The sequence below is a fragment of the Balaenoptera ricei genome, chromosome X (genome assembly GCF_028023285.1).
Source record: "Balaenoptera ricei isolate mBalRic1 chromosome X, mBalRic1.hap2, whole genome shotgun sequence".
Lineage (NCBI taxonomy): Eukaryota > Metazoa > Chordata > Mammalia > Artiodactyla > Balaenopteridae > Balaenoptera > Balaenoptera ricei.
Window position 1 is genome coordinate 71924201 of NC_082660.1, and position 12017 is coordinate 71936217.

Below are 12017 nucleotides of genomic sequence, written 5' to 3' on the forward strand. Positions count from 1 at the left end.
GTTGGGTGGGGCTATGTTCCCACCCTGTTGGTTGTTTGGCCTGAGGCATCCCAAAACTGGAGCCTACAGGCTGTTGGTTGGGGCTAGGTCTTGGGGAGGAAATGGCAGGCTCCAGGAGGGCTCACACAATGAGTACTCTCCAGAAGTGCTGCTGCCCTTGTCTTTGTCTCCACAGTGAGCCACAGTTTCCCCTGGCTCTGTAGGAGACTCTTCAGTATTAGCAGGTAGGTCTGACCCAGTGTCTCACGAGGTCACTGCTTTTTCCCTGGGTCCTGGTGTGCACGAGAACTTGTGTGTACCCTCCATGAGTGGAGTTTTATTTTTCCCCCAGTCTTGTGGAATACCTGCGATCAATTCCCACTGGCCTTCAAAGTCAGATTCTCTGGGGTCTCCTCATCCTGTTGCCAGATCCCCAGGCTGGGAATCCTGACGTGGCACTCAGGACTTTCACTCCTGTGGGAGAACCTCTGTGGCTTAATTATTTTCTGGTTTGTGGATTGTCTACCTGGTGGGTATGGGATTTGATTTTATCGTGATTTCCCCCTTCCTACCATCTCATTATGGCTTTTTCTTTGTCTTTGGATGTAGGGTATCTCTTTTGGTAGGTTCCATCATTTTTTGTCAATGGTGGTTCAGCAGTTAGTTGTGGTTTTCATGTTTTCATAAAAGGGGTGAGCTCACATCCCTCTACATTTCCATCTTGAGACCAGCCTCCAACAAAGTTTATGCATTTTAAGTAAACAATCTTTTACTCATACTTTATGCACTTTTCTGTGATGCTAGACAATTTTATTCATCAAGTGACAGTGAGGTACTTTGGCTTGACTCCAAAACGCCTCAAACGAAATACAGGTTAATGAATGAAAGACGTTGAGATGTGAGCTTCATTGTTTCCTCATATAAAAGAGTATGATGACCATATGAATCTCAGGGTATGAAGATTCAGAGTGGACTATATGTTTGTGTAATTCATATTATTATTGGACCCTTATATTTTGAGAATAAAATATTTTTGTATACAACTTTCTTCCCCCCATCCTTGTCACCCCACCCATTCACATATTTTTCCTCCTAAAATGAGATGGAATTTACTGTTTGTAGAATAAACCAGTTTAAGAGAAATATCCACACAGAAATTTGTAAAACACCTTTTTGTACTGGATTCAATCTGTGTGTTTTAATAGCTTTTTATCCCCTCAATTTCATTAGACAAATTGAGATAGATTGCCAGTCTTATTAGCAGTAAGCTGTGAGGTTTGAGCTGGCTCTCCTAGTAAAGGTAAGATTCAGATTGGTGCTGAAGGAAGGCAGAATGCTGGGCATGTTGGAACAGGATATGTGAGAAACGGCATCAAATAAATACATAGAGATGGGAAGAATGTGGCATGTGTGGGGGGCAACAAGGTGTCTGGTGTGATTTGGGCATAAGATTTGTTTCAAACAATAGGAGATAGGAGCATTGGTAAAGGGAGTGATGGTGGGAGGGAGGGAGAAGGAGAAAGAGAGTGGAAGAGAGTGCGGGGGAGATTGAAGCAATAGGAAAGTAGAGGAAATTGACTGAGGGCATTGAATGCCAGAGTAAAGATTATAAGCTTGATCTGATAAACAATAAAGAATCCTTCTAAATTCTTAATCTAAGAGTGAAGACTAGTGTTGGCCATGATGAATGTATGGTTTTGGAAGATTAATTTAGTTTCAATGTGCAAGATGGATAGAATAGGAGAAATACCTTGGTGGCAGAGAAATTGATTTATTTGCTATTGTAGTAATCCTTTTATTGTCTTAGACTATTATTAATTGCCAATCTTCTTTTTGATTTATAAGAATTCCAGTTTAAGTTGGCTGATGTGTGACTCACATTCCTTAGGGAACATTTGGACTCAGGGTATTGTCATTTTTGTGACTTTGAGCATTTGAGAACTTGATCACAGTTAGGAAGTAAAGAGTGGTATAATGGGAAACATAGGATCCTTTATTTATGTAGAAAGAAGCATTACTATTTGGCCATTGGGAAGTGATATGATGTCAATTAGGATTCCATTTAATATACAGAGTGAAATTAGAAAAATAAATATTAAAAAAATAACCCCTGTATTCTAGTCGTTTCCATTTTTAAACCTGGAAAATTGTAAAGGAAAGATAAAAGACCCATATCATTCCTTTTAAAATTATTAATGGCTTTAGAGATAATATAATAAATGATGATAGTTCTTATTAGATGTAAACTCTATCTTCCTAGAATCAGCAATACATTTGATGTTTTTAATATTAATTTCAACAGAAAATTGGCAATATATCAAGTTTTTTAATCAGAAAAGTGTATTTGGAAGTAAATGTTGAAAAACGTAATCACATTTTAAGAAATTAACACAAAGATATCTATGTAAGAGAAACTTCATCTATACTTCAGATGGATGAGATTTATAGATGTAAAGTCACCTATAAAAAGTCTGAGAGTAAGCATTGGATAATGGCATTTTATTGCACGTCAATAATTTCTTATCAGATTTCTTCAGAAGGTATGCTAATAATATTAAAGTTTTAATTACTATTCCTCAGTACACAGTACCTACTAACCTGGAACTAGAAATGTGTAATTAACAGTTTTCAATACACATATAAGATTGTAATAAGGATAATTCATCTTACAAATGATGAAATACTTTATTGACTCTCTTGTACATTTAAAACTTGGAAAGAAAGTTACACTATTCTAACATTTCAAAATTGTGTCTCAAAGCACTTAAAGGAAAATGCAGCTGGACCTGGAATATGTTTCCATTATTTTCTCACCTCATCTAAGTTGTGGTTGATGGCCTGTGGGGCACTATTAGTATCATTTATTAGAAGTAAAATAAAGCAAGTAAAATGTTCAAAATATGGTGATTATGTTGCATCACTGTAGTTTTAGTAGGAATAAAAGTGAAATTGGCTATCTCTTTAAATGAGGGTCTTAATGAAGTCTTTGAATCAGAAAATAATGCAAACTTTTGGCTTTAGTCAGTCCTCCTGAGTTATGCTACAAGTGAGTATTCCTTCCCTTGTGAGGCTACTGTTTTCAATGCTTTTTACTTTGACAGGGAAGACATGCCTCCATGTCTTTATTCATGCTGTTTCTTGTGCTTAGAATGTCACCCAACTTACTTCTTTAAATATACATTTTTACATTAAAATATTATGAACTACATTTTAGATACAAAAGATGAAGAATAATAATAAAAGGAGCAATAATGTACCCACCATCTAGTTAAGAAATAGAATATTACTAGTGCCAGCAGTCCCTCATATGCCTCTATCTAATTGAAACCCCTTTTTTCCCTCTCAGATGAAGTAAGCACTCTTAATTTTGTATGAATATTTCTCTCTTGCTTTCCTGTACAGCTATAGCCTCTATGCAGATTTCCTTGAACAACATGTTATTTAGTTTTGCCAGCTTTTGTACTTCATGTAAATGGAATGATATCATACATATTTTCCCAACTTGCTTCATTTATTCAAAGCAGTGTTTGTAAAATTCATCTATATTGTTGCATGTAAATCTAGTTCATTCATTTTCACTGAATATAATATTTCAGTTAACAAATATACCACCTGCAAATCCACCTGGATGTACTGTTTTCCTAACAGACAGATTTTAAATCCCTGATTCAATTTGTCATCTCTGTAAGACTAATTAGGCTGTATGTTTCCTCATAAGTCAGTTTTAGAAAATTTTATTTTTCTACCATCTAGGTTTTTTAAATATTTAGCCATAAAGTGGTTTATAATTTTTGTATACTTTTGTTAAGTTTTCTGGGGCTTCATTGATCTAAGGATTTTTATTCTTCAACAGTTATGAAAAATTCTCAGCCATTATATTTTTATATATTGAATATTTCACTTTTCCCATTCTCACTTTAGTCTCCTTCTAGAATTTGGATTACATCTATGTTAGACTGTCTCACTCTATTCTCCATGTCTTTTCACTTCGCTTTTATATTTTCCACTTTTTGTATCTGTGGATTTCATTTGAGATAATTTCTTAGGAAGTATTTTTCAGTTCACTAAGTCTCCTTTAGATGTGCCTAAAATGTTGTTTAATCCACTGGCTAAATTTTAAATTTCAGTGTTTATATTTTCTATTTCTAGATATTGTGTTTTGTTCCTTTTCAACTTAGTTTGGTCATTCCTCAGTCATATTTTCAAGTTTTCCTTTTATCTATTTAATATTTTAATAATACTTTTTATATTCTGACCTAGTCAATACTAAATCTAAAATCATTACTGTTATGTCTGTTAACCGTTTTTTTTCCAGCTGGCTCTCACTTATGGTACCTCATTTATTTGTTTGTTTTGATATTTTGAAATATGAGTTACATATTTTCTTTGGAATTTCATTTTTGGAAATTCTGTGTGACCTTGAGTAAAAATGTGTTATTCCTGAAAGCTTTGCATTTTATTCTGATGGGGGCACTACCCATCTGAGACAACTTTAAATTCTACACTAGAGACTTTTATAACCACAAAGGTACTGTAAATTTGTAAGAAACACATGTGAGGGATGGTTATCTTTATGAATTCTGAGGGACAATTTAGTTCTATGTATTTTATAATTTCCATTATGATATTTTCTTAAACCTGAATTATTTAGTAATGGATATTTTTTAGTATCCTAAGGAAAGTAATGGCTGCTTTGTAACTGATAGCTACTGTAGGTAGAGAATGTGGTCTGTATTATATAATATAATTGTAATTGCTTTTAATGCTTAAAACACAATACATTTCCATAAACTGAACATACCTATGTAACAAGCACCTAAATAAGGAAACGGAACACTGCTAAGAATCCCAGAAGCACCATTTGTTCTCCCTTCCAACAAGAAAACTACTATCCTGGCTCCATGTATTATATATTTGAAAATGATTATTTCATTTAAGTACAACATGCTTTCAGAAAAAGTGCATAAATCATGATTTCTTAGTTTAATGTATTTTCACCTTTTAAATACTCTCATGACAACTATACATATCATGAAATAAAATTTTTCAAATCTTTATTCTGTAGAACTTGAACTTACACAGAGCTGTATGTCAATTATATTAGCAAAACTGGAAGAAAAAAATTTAAAAAGATGTAGGAATTTTAGGAAATAATCAGATAAGTGTACATTCGCATTCATCCCGTTTGGCTAATGTGTTTAACAAAATTTATTTCATTAAATAAATTGTAAAGCAACCATATTCCAAAGGAAAAAAAAGAATGTTCATAAAGACATTTTTCATAATAGCAAAATACTCAAAGCCATTCAAATAAATTAATACATTGCATTACTGTTAAAAAAAGAAATACTCTATAGAAATGAAAATGAAGAACTAAAGCTATATTCAAAAGTGTGGATGAACCTCACAAGCATAATATTAAGCAAAAGAAGGCAAACACAAAAGAGTACATACTGCATGCTTCTATGTACGTAAAACTCACAATCCATTAAAAAAAAATGAGGCTAGAAATCAGGAAAGTGGTTTTCTTTGACAAAGTGGGAGATTAGTAAAAAGGAGGGGCAGAGGAAGTATAGTTGTTTTACACTGCTGTGTCAGTTTCTGCTGTACAGCAAAGTGAATCAGCTATACCTATACATATATCCCCTCTTTTCTAGATTTCCTTCCCACTTAGGTCAACACAGAGCACTGAGTAGAGTTCCCTGTGCTATATGGTAGGCTCTCATTAGTTATCTATTTTATACACAGTAGTGTATATATGTCAATCCTAATCTCCAAATTCATCCCACCCACCCCCTTTCCATCTTGGTATCCATACGTTTGTTCACTATGTCTGTGTCTCTATTTCTGCTATGCAAATAAGATCATCTATAGCATTTTCCAGATTGCACATATATGTGTTAATATACGCTATTTCTTTTTCTCTTTCTGACTTCACTCTGTATGACTGTCTCTAGGTGCATCCACATCTCTGCAAAAGACACAGTTTCTTTCCTTTTTATGACTGAGTAATATTCGATTTTGTATATGTACCATATCATTATTGATTCCTCTGTTGATGGACATTTACGCTGCCTCCAAGTCCTGGCTATTGTAAATAGCATTGCAATGAACACTGGGGTGCATATATCTTTTCGAAGTATGGTTTTCTTTGGGTATATGCCTAGGAGTGGGATTGCTGGGTCATATGACAGCTTACTTTCAGTTTTTTAAGGAACCTCCATACTGTTCTCCATAGTGACTGTATCAATTTACATTCCCACCTACAGTGGCAGAGGGTTCCCTTTTCTCCACACCCTCTCCAGCATTTATTGTTTCTAGATTTTTTGATGATGGCCATTCTGACCGGTGTGAGGTGATACCTCATTGTAGTTTTGATTTTCATTTCTCTAATGATTAGTGATGTTGAGCATCCTTTCATGTGTTTGTTGGCCATCTGTATGTCTTCTTTGGGGAAATGTCTATTTAGGTCTTCTGCCCATTTTTTCATTAGGTTGTTTGTTTTTTTTAATATTGAGCTGCACAAGCTGTTTGTGTATTTTGGAGATTAATTCCTTGTCAGTTGCTTCATTTGCAAATATTTTCTCCTATTCTGAGGGTTGCTTTTTTACCTTGTTTAAGGTTTCCTTGGCTGTGCAAAAGGTTTTAAGTGTAATTAGGTTCCATTTGTTTATTTTTGTTTTTATTTTCATTACTCTAGGAGGTGGGTCAAAAAATATCTTGATGGATTTATGTCAAAGAATGATCTACCTATGTTGTCCTCTAAGAGTTTTATAGTGTCTGGCCTTACATTTGGGTCTTAAATCCATTTTGAGTTTATTTTTGGGTATGGTGTTAGGGAGTGTTCTAATTTCATTCTTTTACATGTAGCTGTCCAGTTTTGCCAGAACCACCTATTGAAGAGATTGTCTTTTCTCCACTGTATATGCTTGCCTCTTTTATCAAAGATAAGGTGACCATATGTGCGTGGGTTTACCTCTGGCCTTTCTATCCTGTTCCATTGATCTATGTTTCTGTTTTTGTGCCAGTACCAAACTGTCTTGATTACTGTAGCTTTGTAGTATAGTCTTAAGTCAGGAAGCCTGATTCCTCCAGCTCCATTTTTCTTTCTCAAGATTGCTTTGGCTATTCAGGGTCTTTTGTGTTTCTGTACAAATTGTAAAATTTTTGTTCTACTTCTGTGAAAAATGCCACTGGTAATTTGACAGGGATTGCAATGAATCTGTAGATTGCTTTGGGTAGTATAGTCATTTTCACAATATTGATTCTTCCAATCCAAGAACATGATATATCTCTGTTTGTGTCATCTTTAATTTCTTTCCTTAGTATCTTATAGTTTTCTGCATAGAGGTCTTTTGCCCCCTTAGGTAGGTTTATTCCCAGGTATTTTATTCTTTTTCTTGCAATGGTAAATGGGATTGTTTCCTTAATTTCTCTTTCTGATCTTTCATCATTAGTGTATAGGAATGCAAGAGATTTTTGTGTATTAATTTTGCGTCTTGTAACTTTACTAAATTCAATGATTAGGTCTAGTAGTTTTCTGGTGGCATCTTTAGGATTTTTTATGTATAGTATCATGTCATCTGCAAACAATGAGAGCTTTATTTCTTCTTTTCCAATTTGGATTCCTTTTATTTAATTTTCTTCTCTGATTGCTGTGGCTAGGACTTCCAAAGCCATTTTGAATAATAGTGGTGAGAGTCAACAGTCTTGTCTTTTTCCTGATCTTAGAGGAAATGCTTTTAGTTTTTCACCATTGAGAATGGTGTTTGCTGTGTGTTTGTCGTATATGGGCTTTATTATGTTGAGATATGTTCCCTATGTGCCCACTTTCTAGAGGGTTTTTGTCAGAAATGGGGGTTGAATTTTGTCAAAAGCTTTTTCTGCATCTATTGAGATGATCATATGGTTTTTATTCTTTAATTTGTTAATATGGTGTATCACATTGATTGATTTGCGTATATTGAAGAATCCTTGAATCCCTGGGATAAATTCCACTTGATCATGATGTATGATCCTTTTCATGTGTTGTTGGGTTCTGTTTGCTAGTATTTTGTTCATGAGTTTTGTGTCTATGTTCATCAGTGATATTGGCTTGGAATTTTCCTTTTTGTGATATCTCTGTCTGGTTTTGGAATCAGGGTGATGGTGGCCTCATAGAATGAGCTTGGGAGTGTTCCTTCTTCTGCAATTTTTTGGAAGAGTTTGAGAAGTGTAGGTGTCAGCCCTTCCCTAAATGTTTGATAGAATTCTCCTGTGAAGCCATCTGGACCTGGACTTTTGTTTGTTGGAAGATTTTTAATCACAGTTTCAATTTCATTACTTGTGATTGGTCTGTTCATATTTTCTATTTCTTCCTGGTTCAGTATTGGAAGGATGTACTTTTCAAAGAATTTGTCCATTTCTTCCAGTTTGGCCTTTTTATTGACTTAAGTTGCTTGTATTAGTCTCTTATGATCCTTTGTATTTCTGCAATGTCAGTTGTAACTTCGTTTTAATTTCTAATTTTGCTGACTTGAGTTCTCTCTCTTTTTTTCATGATGAGTCTTGTTGAAGGTTGATCAATTTGTTTTTCTTCTCAAAGAGCAAGCTTTTAGTTTCATTGATCTTTGCTATTGTTTTCTTCATTTCTATTTCATTTATTTCTGCTCTGATCTTTATGTTTTCTTTCCTTTACTAGGTTATTTTGTTGTTGTTGTTCTTTCACCATTTGCTTTAGGTGTATGGTTAGGTTGTTTATTTGAGATTTTTCTTATTTCTTGAAGCAGTATCATATTGCTATTAACTACCTTCTTAGACCTGCTTTTGTTGCATCCCATAGGTTTTTGGTCATGGTGTTTTCATTGTCATTTGTTTCCAGGTATTTTTTGATTTCCTTTTTGATTTGTTCAGTGATCTCTTGGTTAATTAGCAGCATACTGTTTAGCCTCCATGTGTTTGTGCTTTTTACATTTTTTTTTCCTGTAATTGATTTCTAATCTCATAGCGTTGTGGTCGGAAAGATGCTTGCTATGATTTAAGTTTCATTTTATTTACCGAGACTTGATTTGTGACCCAAGATGTGATCTGTCCTGGAGTATTTTCCGTGTGTACTTGAGAAGAAAGTGTATTCTGCTGCTTTTGGATAGAATGTCCTATAAATATCAATTAATTCTATCTTGTCTAATGTATCATTTAAGGCCTGTGTTTCTTTATTAATTTTCTGTCTGGATGATCTATCCATTGGTGTAAGTGGAGTGTTAAAGTCCCCCAATATTACTGTGTTACTGTTGATTTCCCCTTTTATGGTTGTTAGCATTTGCCTTATGTATTTTTGGTGCATAAATATTTATAATTTTTATATCTTCTTCTTGTATTGATTCCTTGATTATGAGTATTGCTACTCCAGCTTTCTTTTGATTTCCATTTGCATGGAATATCTCTTTCCATCCCCTCACTTACAGTCTGTATGTGTCCCGAGCTCTGAAGTGTGTGTCTTTTAGACAGCATATATACAGGTCTTGTTTTTGTATCCATTCAGCCAGTCTGTGTCATTTGGTTGGAGCATTTAATCCATTTACATTTAAGATAATTATTGATATTTATGTTCCTATTACCATTTTCTTAATTGTTTTGGGTTTGTTTTTGTAGGTGTTTTTCTTCTCTTGTGTTTCCCGCCTAGAGAAGTTCCTTTAGCGTTTGTTGAAAGTTGGTTTGGTGGTGCTGAATTCTCTTAGGTTTTGCTTGTCTGTTAAGCTTTTGATTTCTCCGTTGAATCTGAATGAGATCCTTGCTGGGTAGAGTATCCTTGGTTTTAGTTTTTTTCCCTTTCATGACTTTAAGTATATTCTGGCACTCCCTTCTGGCTTGCAGAGTTTCTGCTGAAAAATAAGCTGATAAGCTTATGGGTATTTCATTGTATATTATTTGTTGCTTTCCTCTTGCTGCTTTTAATACATTTTCTTTGTATTTAATTTTTGTTAGTTTTATTAATATGTGTCTCAGAGTGTATCTCCTTGGGTTTATCCTGCATGGTATTCTCTGTACTTCCTGGAATTGGGTGATGATTTTCTTCCCCATGTTAGAGAAGTTTTCAACTATAATCTCTTCAAATATTTTCTCAGACTCTTTCTCTTTCTCTTCTTCTTCTCGGACCCTTATAATTCGAATGTTTTTGCATTTAATGTTGTCCCAGAAGTCTCTGAGACTGTCCTCATGTCTTTCATTCTCTTTTTCTTTGTTCTGCTCCATTGCAGCTATATCCACCATTCTATCTTCCAGCTCACTTATCCATTCTTCTGCCTCAATTATTCTGCTATTTGTTCCTTCTAGTGTATTTATCATTTCAGTTATTGTGTTGTTCATCACTGATTGTTTGTTCTTTATTTCTTCTAGGCCCTTGTTAAACATTTCATGTATCTTCTCAATCTGTGCCTCTATTCTATTTCTGAGATCTTAGGTCATCTTTAGTATCATTACTGTAAATTATTTTTCAGGTAGATTGCCTATTTCCTCTTCATTTATTTGGTCTTGTGGATTTTTACCATGCTCCTTCGTCTGCAACATATTTCTCTGTCATCTCATTTTGTCTAACTTACTGTGTTTGTGGTCTCCTTTCTGCAGGCTGTAGGGTTGTAGTTCCGTTTGCTTCCATTTTCTGCCCCCTGGTGGATGATCATAAAGGGTGTCAAATGGCTTGATGGTTTTACAGTGCACACTTATATATTATGAAGTATGTCCTTAACAAATCTGATGCTTTCTTTACAGAGTTCCTTTCTTCACCTTTTCTTCAATGGATTAGCTGTTCAAGGTGGAGTGACAGGATGTCCTGAACTCAGTCCACCGTATTGGTTCTTAGCTTTCTTTTCAGATGACTTCAATATCTGAAATGAACACATCAAAGTTTCATCCACACTCATCATTCCACCAGCATTATCAAACTTGCCAAAGTAATGTGGGGCTGAAAATATGGTTACCAATTATCACCTAGCAAAGATTTCATATCCATTTTCCACCACCTGATGAGCTTGACAAATCAAGTCTAAATCATGACAATTCAGAAATTTACCAGTGACAACAGCTCCAAAAGTGAAGGAAACACCACGACCATTTTCTTCCCAAACTTGCGCTTCCTTGTCTGGGTCAGACCACAACAAATCACAGAGCAAACCTGACCTGTGTCAGGGACTTCAGTAGGTCTCATAATTCTCCAAATCTGCTCCATAGATTGCAGGCCTGGTAACAGTCCTCCATGACAACAGAAAATCTTCTCATCCACAATGGCAGCTGTAGGCAGACAGTTGAAACAATCAGTTAAGGTCTTCCATAATTTAATATTAAACCTTCTTTTGCATTAATCATAGAATCCATAAATGCAATTGACTCTAGCACAGTCATGTTTTCCTCTTAAGAGAAAGAAATTCCCTGGATATTTGATTTTATAAGCCAATAGCAAACAAATGGTTTCCAAAGACTGCTTTCCTCTGTCCACATAATCTCCTAAGAAAAGATAGTTGGCTTCTGGGGGAAAGCATCTATATTCAAATATTCACAGCAAATCTGTATACTGTCCATGAATACCTCCACAAATTTTCAGTGGCCCTTCCAATTCCAAAATAATAGGCTGGCTGAGAAAGTTCTCCCGAGATTTGATACATAAGCCCTGAACTTCTGCTTCAGTCATCTGCACAAAATTCCTGGACAACATCCTTACACCTCTAGCAGTCTGGTGATAAGACTGTCCACATTCAGTTCCCCACCTGCCATCTTGTTGGCACCAGATGCTCCATCCTGGGGAACAAGGGCTTCTCAGGCACGGGGGCTGTGACAACAGCTTGGCATTCCCTTATCTACGAGTCATGCAGCGTTTTGACCCCGGTTCCAACTCCTCCTTCCCCCACGCCCTCCCCCTTCCCCCTCCCCACCAAGTAGTGGAGGGCACACACACTCGAAGACACCCACGATAAAGAAAGAAAGAAAGAAGTGGAGCCTCCACAAACCAGGCCATGTCAGACCCAGCAGCCCTAAACATTCTTGTATATATCTTTTGGTACACAAAT

At 35.4% G+C, this 12017-nt stretch overlaps 1 pseudogene; it reads right to left on the bottom strand.

The window, feature by feature from the left end:
• Positions 1-10763: 10763 nt before the first annotated feature.
• LOC132357432 (serine/threonine-protein phosphatase PP1-beta catalytic subunit-like) lies at positions 10764-11724 on the bottom strand (annotated as a pseudogene).
• Positions 11725-12017: the final 293 nt, after the last annotated feature.